Source organism: Anomaloglossus baeobatrachus, chromosome 1 (assembly GCF_048569485.1).
Source record: "Anomaloglossus baeobatrachus isolate aAnoBae1 chromosome 1, aAnoBae1.hap1, whole genome shotgun sequence".
In the NCBI taxonomy this organism is placed as follows: domain Eukaryota; kingdom Metazoa; phylum Chordata; class Amphibia; order Anura; family Aromobatidae; genus Anomaloglossus; species Anomaloglossus baeobatrachus.
This window is the reverse complement of record NC_134353.1, coordinates 352,764,782-352,778,781: the sequence shown is the minus strand read 5'-3', so window position 1 is coordinate 352,778,781 and position 14,000 is coordinate 352,764,782.

Genomic DNA, 14,000 nt, shown 5'->3' with positions numbered 1-14,000 from the left:
CTAGAACTATCGAGCTTTTGCAAAAAGCTCGAGTTCTAGTTCGATCTAGAACAGGCCCCAAAATCACTCGAGCCTAGAACTGGAGAACCTCGAACCGCGAACCGCGCTCAACTCTACTTCTGACCCATTTTGCCAAAGGAAAGGAAGTTTCCTAATAATTAGGCACATCTTATATAGGGTTTTGGGGTCATTACACCACACCCCTCCTCATTACAGAGATTCACATCACCTGATTTACCTAATTTGCAGTTGGCTCTCAAGCCTATACAGCTTGGAGTAGGACAACATGTACAAAAAGTATCATGTGATCAAAATACTCATTTGCCTAATAATTCTGCACACAGTGTATATACCAGAATGAGGGGGCTATATTCATGGATGGGAGCTATATATCAGGATGAGGTGACTATATATCAGGATGAAGTGGCCATATAACAGGATGAGGTGGCTATATACCCAGATGAGGTGACAATATACCAGGTCAAGGGAGCTATATATCAGATTGAGGTGGTTATATTCAAGGATGGGGCGCTATAGCAGGATGGGGGGCTATATGCCAGGATGAGGTGACTATATACCTGGATTAGGTGGCTATATACCAGGATGAGGTGGCTATATACCAGAATGGAGAGCTATATACCAGATTGGGCTGCTATATATGAGGATGAGGTGACTATATACCATGATTAGGTGGCTATACACCAAGATGAGATGGCTATATACCAGGATGAGGTGGCTATATACCAGGATGAGGTGACTATATACCAGGGTGAAGAGGCTACAGTGGGGGGGGGAGTATTTACTTAGCAACCAATTGTGCAAGTTCTCCCACTTAAAAAGATGAGAGGCCTGTAATTGACATCATAGGTAGACCAGGATGAGGTGGCTATATACCAGGATATGACAAATATATGACTATGGGAGGCAAAATGAGAAAACAAATCCAGAAAATCACCTTGCCTGATTTGGCAAGATTTTTTTTTTTAAATTAGAGTGGAAAATAAGTATTTAGTCAGTTCATCTCAATATTTTGTTATATATCCTTTGTTGGCAATGACAGAGGTCAAACATTTTCTGTAAGTCTTTATAAGGTTGGCACACATTGTTGGTGATATGTTGGCCAATTCCTCCATGCAGATCTCCTCTAGACCAGTGATGTTTTGGGCCTGTCACTGGGCAGCATGGATTTTCAACTCCCTTGAAATGTTTTCAATGGGATTGAGATCTGGAGACTGGCTAGGTCACTCCAGTAACTTCATATGCTTCTTATGAAGCCACTCCTTCATTGCCCTGGTGGTGTTCATGGGATCATTATCATACTGAAAGACCCAGCCACGTTTCATCTTCAATACCCTTGCTGATGGAAGGAGGTTTGCACTCAAAATCTCACGATACATGGCCCCACTCATTCTTTCATGTGCACGGATTAGTCATCCTGGTCCCTTTGCAGAGAAACAGCCCCAAATCATGATGTTGCCACCTCCATGCTTCACAGCAGGTACGGTGTTCTTTGGATGTATCACAGCATTCTGTCTCCTCCAAACACGATAAGTTGTGTTTCTCTCAAACAGTTCTACTTTGGTTTCATAAGACCATATGACATTCTCCCATTACTCTTCTGGATAATCCAAATGCTCTCTAGCAAGCTTCAGACGGACCCGGAGATGTACCGGTTTTTAGCAGGGGAACACGTCTGGCACTGCAGGATCTGAGTCTCTGGCGGCATAGTGTTTTAATGATGGTTGCCTTTGTTATTGTGGTCCCAGCTCTATGCAGGTCATTCACTAGGTCCCACCATGTGGTCCTGAGATTTTTGCTCACCGTTCTTGTGATCATTTTGACCCCATGGGGTGAGATCTTTTCTGGAGCCCCAGATCAAGGGAGATTATCAGTGGTCTTGTATGTCTTCCATTTTCTTATTATTGCTCCCACAGTTGATTTCATCACACCAAGCTGCTTGCCTATTGCAAATTCAGTCTTCCCAGCCTGCTGCAGGGCTACAATTTTGTTTCTGGTGTCCTTTGACAGCTCTTTGTTCTTCACCTTAGTGGAGTTTGGAGTGTGACTGTTTGAGGTTGTGTATAAAAATGGATAGAAAAGTCGGGTTCAATACTGCGCTAAAACCATGAAGCCAGACGATATGATGGATTCTTTTCTTTATTTTATTTTAAGGAGAAATTGCACAACAGAGGAGGATTTCATTGATCAGGTTGCTATTTTGAAAGAGCGTTTCCTAGAGAAAAAATATCCCCGTAATTTAATTAAAAAAGCCTTTACTACCACAAGATTTTTTGAACAAAAGGATCTACTTGTTTCCAAAAAAGTTTGCCAACCCAGTAATAAGGTAGACGACGTGAGCTCGATGGCCAATAATTTTGCCCTCAATTTCATTACGACTTACAGCAGTGACAACCTCAGGATTAGAAAAAATTTTTCAAAACACTGGAATATACTTTTAAATGACCCCATTTTAATGGGTATTTTACCCTCTCAACCGGGCTTCACTTTTAGGAGAGCTCCCACCATTAAGAATATATTAGCCCCTAGTAGACTCAAAGAGACTAGGGGAATTAATACTACAACCCCTATAATGGGGTCATTTAGATGTAATGTAAAAAATTGTCTCTGCTGCAAGATCATTTGCCATAATAAGACATCTTTTTGTTCGTATGTGGGTGCTGAGATTTTTCCTATCAAAGAACATATGACTTGCCAGACAGACCATATCGTCTACCTATTGGATTGCATCTGCGGCAAACAGTATGTGGGGAGGACTTGCCAGGCGTTGCACAATAGGTTAAATTCTCATCGACACAACGTTAAGATTGGATATATGTTACACAGTTTATCTAGACATTGTGCTTTGTTCCACAATAAAATGATGTCCTGTAAGATTACCCCCATTGAGCAAATTCCTTCAGACATACCAAATAGATTGGAATTATTAAGCAAGAAAGAGACTTTTTGGATTCATAAACTTAGCACTCTGAAACCGCATGGTCTCAATGAATTGACTGACCATTTTTATTGATCCCTCCTCACCCTTGATTTTTGTCCATTTGTATTCCCATTCCTAATCATGGCATTTCAGTACTGTTTTTATATGGAATAAACCCCCAACATGTATATTTTTAGATTTTTTTCTATATCATCCAATGTGGTTTTTATTTATACAATATGAAGTATTTATACACCCATTTTTTATCCTATCGTAATAATGATATATTTTTCTCCATTTTATTAAGAAATCCTTAAACTCCCTCCCCCTTCCCCTTTCCCTCCTCCCCCCCTTTCCCCCCCCCAGCTTTTTATCATAAGGTGGGGTTGCATTTGGTGTTTTTATATATACTCCATTACCCGTTGGCTGTGGATATGATAATTAATTAATTTGTTACAGCGTGTTTCTTTTAAATTTAAATTTTTATGAATTTTATCTTATATATTTGTTCGTTATTGTTTTTATCATATTAATTGTATGTATCTCTTTATTTATATGCAATACCATCAGACACTGTTGTTTGCCCTTTGTTTTACGGGTATAAAATTGATCTCTACATTTGATTCACTTTCTATATACTATCTCTTTCCTTTGTTTTTTCATTTTTTCTTATATTGGATTAATTCCTTTTTCACTCACTGAATTTAGTTTCAGCTCGGTTTCCCCTGCTCTGACGGCTCCTTCAGGCGCACGCATGCGCAGAAATCTTTTTCCCACGCTTTGAACTTACTTCACCTCTTTCAGCACTTCTCATTGCACAGTGGAGTTTCCCTGTGCACGCGCGACCCATTTTCTCTTTCACATGCTTCGGATCTCATAAGATCCTTTTTACCTTCTACTGCTGGATGATCTCCAGAGGAATTTTCTGCAGTTTTTTTGCAGATTGTTTTGTTAGCGTCCTGACACTACATTTTCATGTGGATTTAGACGCAAGTTTATAAATAAAGCACGTTCTTTTCACATTTGTTTTTATTAAAGCAATTTTTTACAATATATTTCTAAAATATTTTTACACCCCCTCTGTTTTTTTGGGTTGAGTAAAAAGTTTAACCCCTTCAAACTTTTTCACCTTTTTCCCATTCTTTTTCTTCTCTTCCTCTTTTCCTTTTTCTTCTTTTTCTACCCCTTTTTCTAACTCTTCCAACTTTTTTTCTACTTCTTCCTGCTTTCTTCCACGTGACGTTCAGTCACTCACTGGCTGACGTCATCTGTGTATACGTGGAGCCTCTCTATCAGCAGTATATATGTATCCTCAGGCAGCAACATGTATCATGCTGTTTTTTTCTTGTCCTGATGAAGAAGGCGGACATGCCTTTGAAACGCGTTGACTTGTCCTAAATAAAGAAAATAAAAAAAAAAAAAGAAAAGAAAATAAAATAAAGAAAATAATCCATCATATCGTCTGGCTTCATGGTTTTAGCGCAGTATTGAACCCGACTTTTCTATCCATTTTTATATTCCTCCATTGCATCATCGGGGCTGCTGCTTGACCAATTTCTATATTCTATTTTTGCCTTCATAGGAGTTGTGCCTGTCACAACTTCCACAGGTGAGCACCTGCTCTATTTTCTAAGCCTGCATTGTTTATCAGATAAGACCCTATGTGCGCTTTTCTCTCCACAGCTTTTTGTTTGAGGTTGTGGACAGGTGTCTTTTATACTGATACTGATAACAAGTTCAAACAGGTGCTATTACTACAGGTAATGAGTGGAGGACAGAGGGCCTCTTAAAGAAGAAGTTACAGGTCTGTGAGAGCCATAAATTTTGCATGTTTTTAGATAACTAAATACTTATTTTCCACAATAATTTGCAAATAAAATCTGAGACTTTCTGGATTTGTTTTCTCATTTAGTCTCTCATAGTTGTGGTCTACCTATGATGTCAATTATAGGCCTCTCTCATATTTTAAGTGGGAGAACTTCCACAATTGTTGGCTGACTAAATACTTTTTTCACCACTGTATATTCAAGGATAGGGTGCTAGATACCAGTATGAGGTGGCTATATACCAGGAAAAGGTGGCTATATACCAGGATGAGGTGGCTATATACCAGGATGAGGTGACTATATTCCAGCATGAGGTGGCTATATACTAGGATGAGGTGGCTAGATGCCAGGATGAGGTGTCTATATACCAGGATGAAGTGACTATATACCAGCTTGAGGTGGCTATATACCAGGTTGAGGGGCTATATTCAAGAATGGGGTTCTATTTCAGGATGGGGGAGCTTTATACCAGGATGGGGGCTTTATATGAGGATTGGGCTATATACCAGAATAGAGACATGACGGGGCCATATAAACAATCATTAGAGCATAAAATCTAGGATGGGGCCATGTAAACCAAGAAGGGAGCAAATATAGATGGGGCCATGATGAGAACATATATCCCAGGATGAGGCCATGATGGGACCGTATATACCAGGACGGTGCCAGCATAGGGCCATATATACCAGGATGGGACCATATATACCAGGAGGGGCCATTATGAGCACATATATACTAGGATGGAGGCATATATATAACAGTCTATATCCATAATTGGGGTCATAACACCAGGATGGGGCTATAATGTGAACATATTTACAAGGACGGGGGCATATTTACCAGGATGGGGGATATATTTACCAGGAAGTGGCCCAGGATGGGGGACATTAGTACAGTATGGGGGACATTAATACACAATGAAGGGGGAGGGGGGACAACTTGTATGTATTTATAGGATATAGAATGCTACAATGGCCCATACATCTGACGAACATATGGGGGGGCCCAGGCTCAAACTCTACATCGAGACTCATCAGATTCTACTTAAGCCACTGAAGACTACAGCTGCACTTCTAAAGGTATGATATCAACTGGCTGGGCTGCACTGCTCAGCACAAGTTGCTGTTATATTACTAGCCATGGTATTAAAATGCTGATTTTACGTTAATGCTTTAAACTTTCCCTTAACATTGGGGTTGCTAGAAATTAGTGTTTAATGACAAATAGAGCACTGTAATTAGTTAATAGGGATAAATCCTGCTGTCAGGCCCTCTGTAATAAATAACATTTGACACATGTCTACTTAATACCAGAATCATTTATTAAATAATGTTTTAGGTTGTTACAACGTTAGAAAGAAAAAAATATATATATTTGGCAGCAATTTTTCAATAAAATTTACAAACATCTGTTTAAGGACAACTTTAATTTGAAACCTGTAAAAAAGGTGAGGTTATAAAAATACCCACAAAAAACCTACAAGTGCATCTCAATAAATTAGAATATCATGAAAAAGTTAATATATTTCAGTAATTCAATACAAAAAGGGAAACACATATTATAGAGTCATTACACACAGAGTGATCTATTTCAAGTGGTTATTTCTGTTAATGTTGATGATTATGGCTTATCACACTACTATTTACAAAAAACACCCAAATCTTTTTTATCCCCACTCCCACGCTCTTTTTCCTTCTCCTGTCTCTTTGTCCTGCAGTTACTCTACAACCTCAGAGGCCCGCAGCTTTACAGGACACTGGTGTCATGTCATAAGCAATGACATCTCTCCTGGTGTGATTTGCAACTGCTGGATTTTGATGTGTGCGGAATTAGCGCAGAACAGGTAGCTAGTGGTCCTCACTGCTCAGCAATAATTTTCAACTGGAGTTGCATTTGAGAACACACTTCAGCTCAAACACTGTTGCTAAAACGCTGAACATTATTCAGCAAGCATAATTAATGACAGCTTCCTTTTAAATGAATATTTACCGTATTTTTTGTTTTATAAGATGCACCTCAAATTTAGAGGTGGCAAAAAGGAAAAAATAATTAATGTTTAATGTTAAAATGAGGGTCCATCTTATAATCCTAGTGCATCTTATAATATCTCACCAGGGGGAGCGGCGGTGGTGGAACGGCTCAGGAAAGTCACAGAAGGCAGGATCGGCTATGCTACAGGCTTGGAGGAAGGGGTGTTGCGGCTGTCACAGTGGTAGGCACTATTCATCTGCCAACGGACTGCGGGCACCATTGCGGTTGACAAAATTGACTTAAAGAAAATGGCCATGGAGGCGGCGCATGCTCAGACAGGATTTCGCGGCCATTTTCTTGAAGTCATTGCATCAATCTATATGCATTGCCTCCCCGGCCATTTTCTTGAAGTCCATCGCATCAGCGGGTGATCCAAAGAAGCGTGCAGTCCCACTGTCAGATCAATGGCGCCCGCTGCATTGTTGACCCTCTGTCCTGTGACCCTCGTGAGCCACTTCACTGCAGTCACACCCCTTCCTCTGAGCCCTCAGTATCGCCAGCCCTGCTTTTTGTGACCTCCCTCTACCACCACTAGTCCTATAAGCCATATCCAAATTATAAGACGCACCCCCATTTTACCCCCAGTTTTGGGGGAAAAAAGTGCATCTTATAATCCAGAAATTACGGTATTTAAAATATATTTTCTTGTGTGTTTGGTCCAATTTTTTTCAAGGAAAAATGCAATAAATGAATAGTTACATATAAAATATATGACTTTTAATTACACTGAACTTTTACATTTAGGGAAAAAATGTAAAAGTATGAACCTTAACAAAGCTTAGCAAAACTAAAAAACTCACTACGCCTTAGATAATCATACCAGATTCTAAAAGTTATAACCTAAATAATGCACACCACAGTAAATTATTCTTGCCCAAAAGCAGAAAAGGAAAATACAAAATGTGACCCGATAAGGCATATAGTGTGCAAAGAAAAATGTATAAAATATTTCAAATGTTTTTAGCAAAAAATGGAAAGTCCATACTTGTTTAAAAAAGACTTATAAAGAAAACTAGTGGTTAAACACGTAAACACCTATGTGTTTTTAAAGTATGAATTTTTTAATATTCGGCTTGTAAAATTTTATATAATTTAGAATTTGTATATTTAATTTAATTGTATAATTAATATAAATTATAATTTAGAATTTGCTCTTGCATTTAGATTCATTGTCGAGTTATATTCTGTAAATATATTCTGAAAATGTTACTAATATGACTATACAGGGAGCAGGAGAAAAATATTTTCAAGATATTAAGTAATAATTTTTACCCACATCACCAGTAATTATATGATCACCCATAAACACAGCACAAAAAGAATAACTTGGCAAAATTTCCAATCCTCTTTACAAACCGTGCTAAAAGAATATGTATCAAAATAACAGGGTTGGAGTGTACGCCTGCCAAATTTAATTGAAAATGTGCGTTTGTCTGAGCCAAATATGGGCATTTTTTTTGCAACAGATTGTAAGCTTAATGGTATTATATTTTACCTTTGGAAAATAATGCACTGTATTAGCTACATTGTTTATCTATAAAATAAAGAAGGTTATTCAATGTTAAACAGCGTGCTCTTAACCATCAGTTCCTTAAAAACATAGAATGTAAGCTTAAACATCTAATCATTTCTTTGTATTCTAAATTCTGTTCCATTCCATAACATCTTAAAGCAATATCATGTTTTTCTCTCAGGTCAGTGGACTAAAAAGATGTTGTTCTTTTGGTCTGACTGACTGAGAATGGGAGGGTTAACGTCCATGATCACGGACCATACAATAATTGCACACAGACCTATTAACAAGATGTCTTGAATATAGTGTCATTCTGCCATTCCTCCTGGGAAATGTTCACTAACCCTTTACATTTTGACAGTAATTACAATTCAAACACAAAACATCATTGACTAAATATCCTCTGCTTACATCATGTATTAGCATCAAGTGTGTGCAGTAGATTAAAAGTAAAAAATATAAAGAAATGTATATATGATATTCAATTTTAAAAATGTTTAATGGAGATAGTGTTGTCCTATTCCTTACAATAATATAATACCTTATAATATATAGAGAATTTGGGTTATTTATCAATAGTGATGTTACTGTAACACACTGTGCTCAAAAAGATATTGTAAATTTAGAAATTTTTATGGTGCAGCTTTTAAATGTATATCATTTTTAGGGTATGCTCACATTAGCTTATGTTCTTTCATCCGGAAGACTTGGGCAAATGACATTCGGCTCAAACTCTGCTGTGAGCGTGAAACGAGTATCATTTTACTGTGATTCGATTTGCTTCCATGCGAGAATCAGAGCACAAAATGAGGAGAAAATTGAAAACTTAATTTCTCCATCTTCTCCGTTGTCTGTGTCATGGACTACACTTGGATATCATTAGTGCAGTTCGATATTTCACACGCACCCATAGACATGTATGGGAGCAAGTGATCAAAAGATACGCTGCCAATCACAGCATGCTGTGATTTCTTTTATCATGCTGAATCGGCATGAGATAAAAAGCGCTAATTGGCACTACTCCATAGTATAATATTGGAATGAGTGCTATCCAATAAAACATCAGATAGCACTCGTCCAAGTTATACGCCAGTGTGACCGAGCCCTTAAATGGGAGAGGTCAATCTTTGACATATTTATATAACACACATATTTAGCATATTGAGTTAAAATATACAGCCATATCCATCCTTAATTTTCCTTAAATTTGTTTAACCACTTAACAACTGCTTATACGCCATTTAATGCGGACGTTCAAGGCTGTTTTTATTGGCGCTGAGAAATAAATACATACCGCGATCCATGAATGAAAATCTCAGAGGTGCTAGTTGTACATGACAGGTGATACCCATATGCGCCAGCCCTGACCAGTTTTGGAACCAATTGGGGCGAATTAACCCCTAAATACCGGTATCTAATTGGTCACACAGGAGTTAAAAGCCCCACTATGGCAGGATCAGCCCCTCTCAATTAAAATCAGGGGTGCCGATCTTTGTCATGGTACCATGGGGTTATCTGTTAAACCCCACAGTATGGTGGCTTGTAAGATCTAGCTATAAGCTGGGTCTTGAAGGCTGTGTCAGTGAGACAGTGACAGATCTTATGGTCTGCTGTAAACGTGTACATCAGCACAAGAGATCAGTGATCAGAATGTAAAAAAAAATCATGTCCCACAGTGAAACAAAGTGGGGCACTTTCCGTTTTTGCGTTTTTGTTTTTTGCTCCCCTTCTTCCGAGAGCCGTAACTTTTTTATTTTTCTGTCAATCTTGCCACATTAGGGCATGTTTTTTGCGGGACAAGTTGTACTTTTAAAAGAAACCATAAGTTTTACCATATGGTATACTGGAAAACAGCAAAAATATTCCAAATGCGGAAAAATTGCAAAAAAAGTGTGATGGCACAATAGTTTTTGGTATGTTTTATTCACAGTGTTCACTATATGGTAAAACTGATGTGTGGGTATGATGCCTGAGGTCGGTGCGAGTTTGTAGACACCAAACATGTATAGGTTTACTTGTATCTAAGGGGTTAAAAAAAATCACACGTTTGTCCAATAAAAGTGGCGCATGTTTTGCGCCATTTTCCGAAAGATGTAGCGTTTTTATTTTTTGGGATCTATGGCTCAGTGATGGCTTATTTTTTGCGTCTCGAGCTGACGTTTCTAATGGTACCATTTTTGCGCAGATGCTACGTTTTGATCGCCTGTTATTGCATTTTGCGTAAAACATGCGGTGACCAAAAAACGTAATTTTGGCGTTTGGAATTTTTTTGCCACTATGCCGTTTACCAATCAGATTAATTGATTTTATATTTTGATAGATCGGGCATTTCTTAATGCGGCGATACCAAATATGTGTATATTTATTTATTTTTTAACCATTTAAATTTCAATGGGGGGAAAGGGGGGTGATCTGAACTTTTAGGTTTTTTGTTTTTTTTTATTTTTTAAAACTTTTTTTTAACTTTTTTTTTATTTTACTAGTCGCCCTAGGGGGGCTATAGCGATCAGCAATCCGATCGCTGTTATCTATCTGCTGATCACAGCTATACAGCTGTAAACAGCATATACAGTCACTTTCTGTTTCCCTCTGCTCCGTGCCGAGAGAAAACAAAAGTGAAACATCATAGCTGCAGGCGTCATCACATGACCCTGTGCTATGATGGCAACCACCGATAGTCACGTGATAACGCACGTGACTTCCGGTGGGGGCGGCGGTAAGTAAAAAACATGGCCGTGCGCATTTAGATCTTGCTGCCAGACTTTGGCAGCAAGATTTAAGGGGTTAATGGCCGCGGGTGGAAGCGATTCCACCCGCGGCTAGCAGGCACACATGTCAGCTGTTGAAAACAGCTGATATGTGTGCCGACCGCCGCCACCTGCCCGCGGCAGGGGGCGGGGCTTAACGGGACATGCTCCATGATGGATATATCCGTCCATGGTCGTGAAGGGGTTAAAAAAACAAAAAAATTAAATAAGATGTCAAAAAAAAGAAAAAAACACAAAAAAGCTCACACAAATCACGAAAACCAGTTTAGCCACTAAAATAGCAGCTTTTGTGCTAAAAAAATAATAAACAAAGAAACGTACACATAATTGGTCATATCCAGAGCAACTCGATCTATGAAAATGGGATGTTACTTATTCCATATGGCGAATACCATAGGCAAATTTAAAAAAAAACATGGCAAAAATGGCATGTTTTCATGATACTGAGACACAAAAAAGTGACTAAAAAGCAATCAAGTAGATATATGTAAAATAAAATGGTAGAAATGAAAATACCAAACTGTCCCACAAAAAAAGCCCAAAAATGATTCTTTAGGAAAAAATAAAGTTACCTGTAGTGATCCAAAGAATAAATTGGTATTATAACTTTAACTGCACAGTGAACAAAAATTTATGTTCACCAAAATTTCTCAAAAAATTCACCAACTTGTTATACAAAAAATAAGCCCTTACATAGACCTCTTTGCAAAAAAATAAAGTTACAGCTCTTCCTCAACCACAAACTCTTTTAGCAAAATTTGTACTCAAAAAACAAAAAGTGCCCCTACCTGCTCAGCCCTGCCATGTGGCCAAACAGTATTTTTTGATGACATTGCATCACCACGTTTGGGAGAAATTAAGCAATAATTTATGGGGTCAATTTTGTGTAACTTACAAATTGCAGTTAATTAAAGAAAATAATTTTTACCCCTACAATGTTATACAGTATATCCATGTCACAATGTTATAAAATTTTGTTGGGCACCTGTGGGTTCAAAATAACCACTACAACCTTAGATAAATTCCTTAGGGCTCTGCTAATGGAGACCATGAAAAAAAAAATTTTTATAATGCAGTTTGGAATATTTGATGCCTTAGTGCACATTGGTGCTGGCTCTTTGTTGTTTCTTTAATGGAGACCATGGTCTATTCAGATGGAATCTGCATTCTACTGTAAATACCAAGTCATGAACCTTTACGTCCGATCCGTGCCGTGTACTCAATTAGTAGTGTATAACCACATATGGGGGGCACTGCTACATTCAGTAAAAATTGCTAAACAAACTGTCCTGTCCATTTTCTCCTGTTATCCTTTGCGTGAATTAAAATTTTGAAGCTATAGTAAAATTTTAGCAGAAAAACCCTACGCTTTTCATTTTCATGCCCCAATCTAATAAAATTTTGTGTAATTTGTGCGTTAAACATACTCACCACACCAATAGATTAATTCATAATAGGGTTTAGTTTGCCAGCTCTGTTTGCTTTCCAAGCCCTGCAATGTGCCCAAACTCTAGTTTTTGACCATGCATGGAGTATTACCATGATTGAGAGAAATTGTATAATAAATTATGGGGTCCATTTTCTCCTATTATCTAAATTAAAATTTTAGCTGAAAAAATTGTAACCATCATTTTCATATCCACATTTAAAAAGTTCTGTGAAGCACCTGTGACGCCCTGGACCCCCAGGGGTCACAGTACACTAACATCACACACACACACCCTCCCCTGGGTAGGTGACACCAGTCAATCAAATCCTTGTTGCCACCCTCCAGGCTTGATGTCCACACCAGGTGGGGCGGAGCCAGGCGGTTGACTCCACCCACCAAGGAGTTCACAGGCCTGGAGGCGGGAAAAGACAGTAGATTGTGGTAGACAGTGAAAGTGAGAGGAGTGAAAACTGTTGGTGTCTGGGTTGGAGCCCAACTATAGAACAAGCTCCGGCACACTCCAAAAAATAAAAGAAGATCGTAATTTCGAAGTATTTTTGTTTTTATTTAACTTGTGCATAGAAAAGTCCAACGTTTCAACCTTGATTCAGGTCTTTATCAAGGACATTGTGATAAATAATGATAACAGAAAAAGAAAACATTATTTTAAACAGTGTACATAAAGGTGCCCAGGGTTGGAGCCTAGGCACGTTCAGCAAGGTCGGCAGACGGTGGTGGCCATCTGCAGGAGTTGGTGTAGGTCAGCAGAACCGTAGGACCGGGGTCGGGCGGTGGCCTGCCAGTACCGAACCGGGAGCAGATTGAAGCCAAGCACCAAGGCAGGGTACTCAGACCCCGACTAGGCTAGGAGCCGCCGTAAAGGTCAAATTATCTGATTGCGGTCAGGACCTCAGGGGTTCATTCCCACCTAAGTCCCGTCAGAAGGCAACAGCCCAACCCGTTCGGATAAGTGCCACTGCCAAGGGCCATAGATCCAAGGGCCAGCGCCTGTGGGCAAACGGGCTCTCCCGACACGTACACGCCGGGGAGCGGACTACCCGTGGGAAGCCATAGGAGTCAAATACACTTACACAGGTGCAGGAAAATGGCAGCCACCATCAACCTGTCTAGGGAGAGTGAGAACACCGAAGCCGGCTGTGGGCCCCGTCCATCCAGCCGTTTGGTTTACCAGAGACTCTGTCCTTCTGTGTCTGAGTGAGTACAACAGTGCCATCCGGCACCGCACCGCCCTGGACCGCAACAATGCACCCGTGCCCACGCTGCCTCCCTGCATCCGGCCCCTGCACCTGCACCCATACCTCCTCCCTACTCCCCAATCGGGCCCCAGGACCAACAGCCCCTACCCACAGAGGGGTCAACACCTTAGTTGCGCTCCGCCATCGCTCCCGGGATCCCACGTCACCAGCAGCAGTGGTGCCCACCATCACCACAACCCATGGGTGGCGTCACGACCGACATCCCAAATATCCACCAA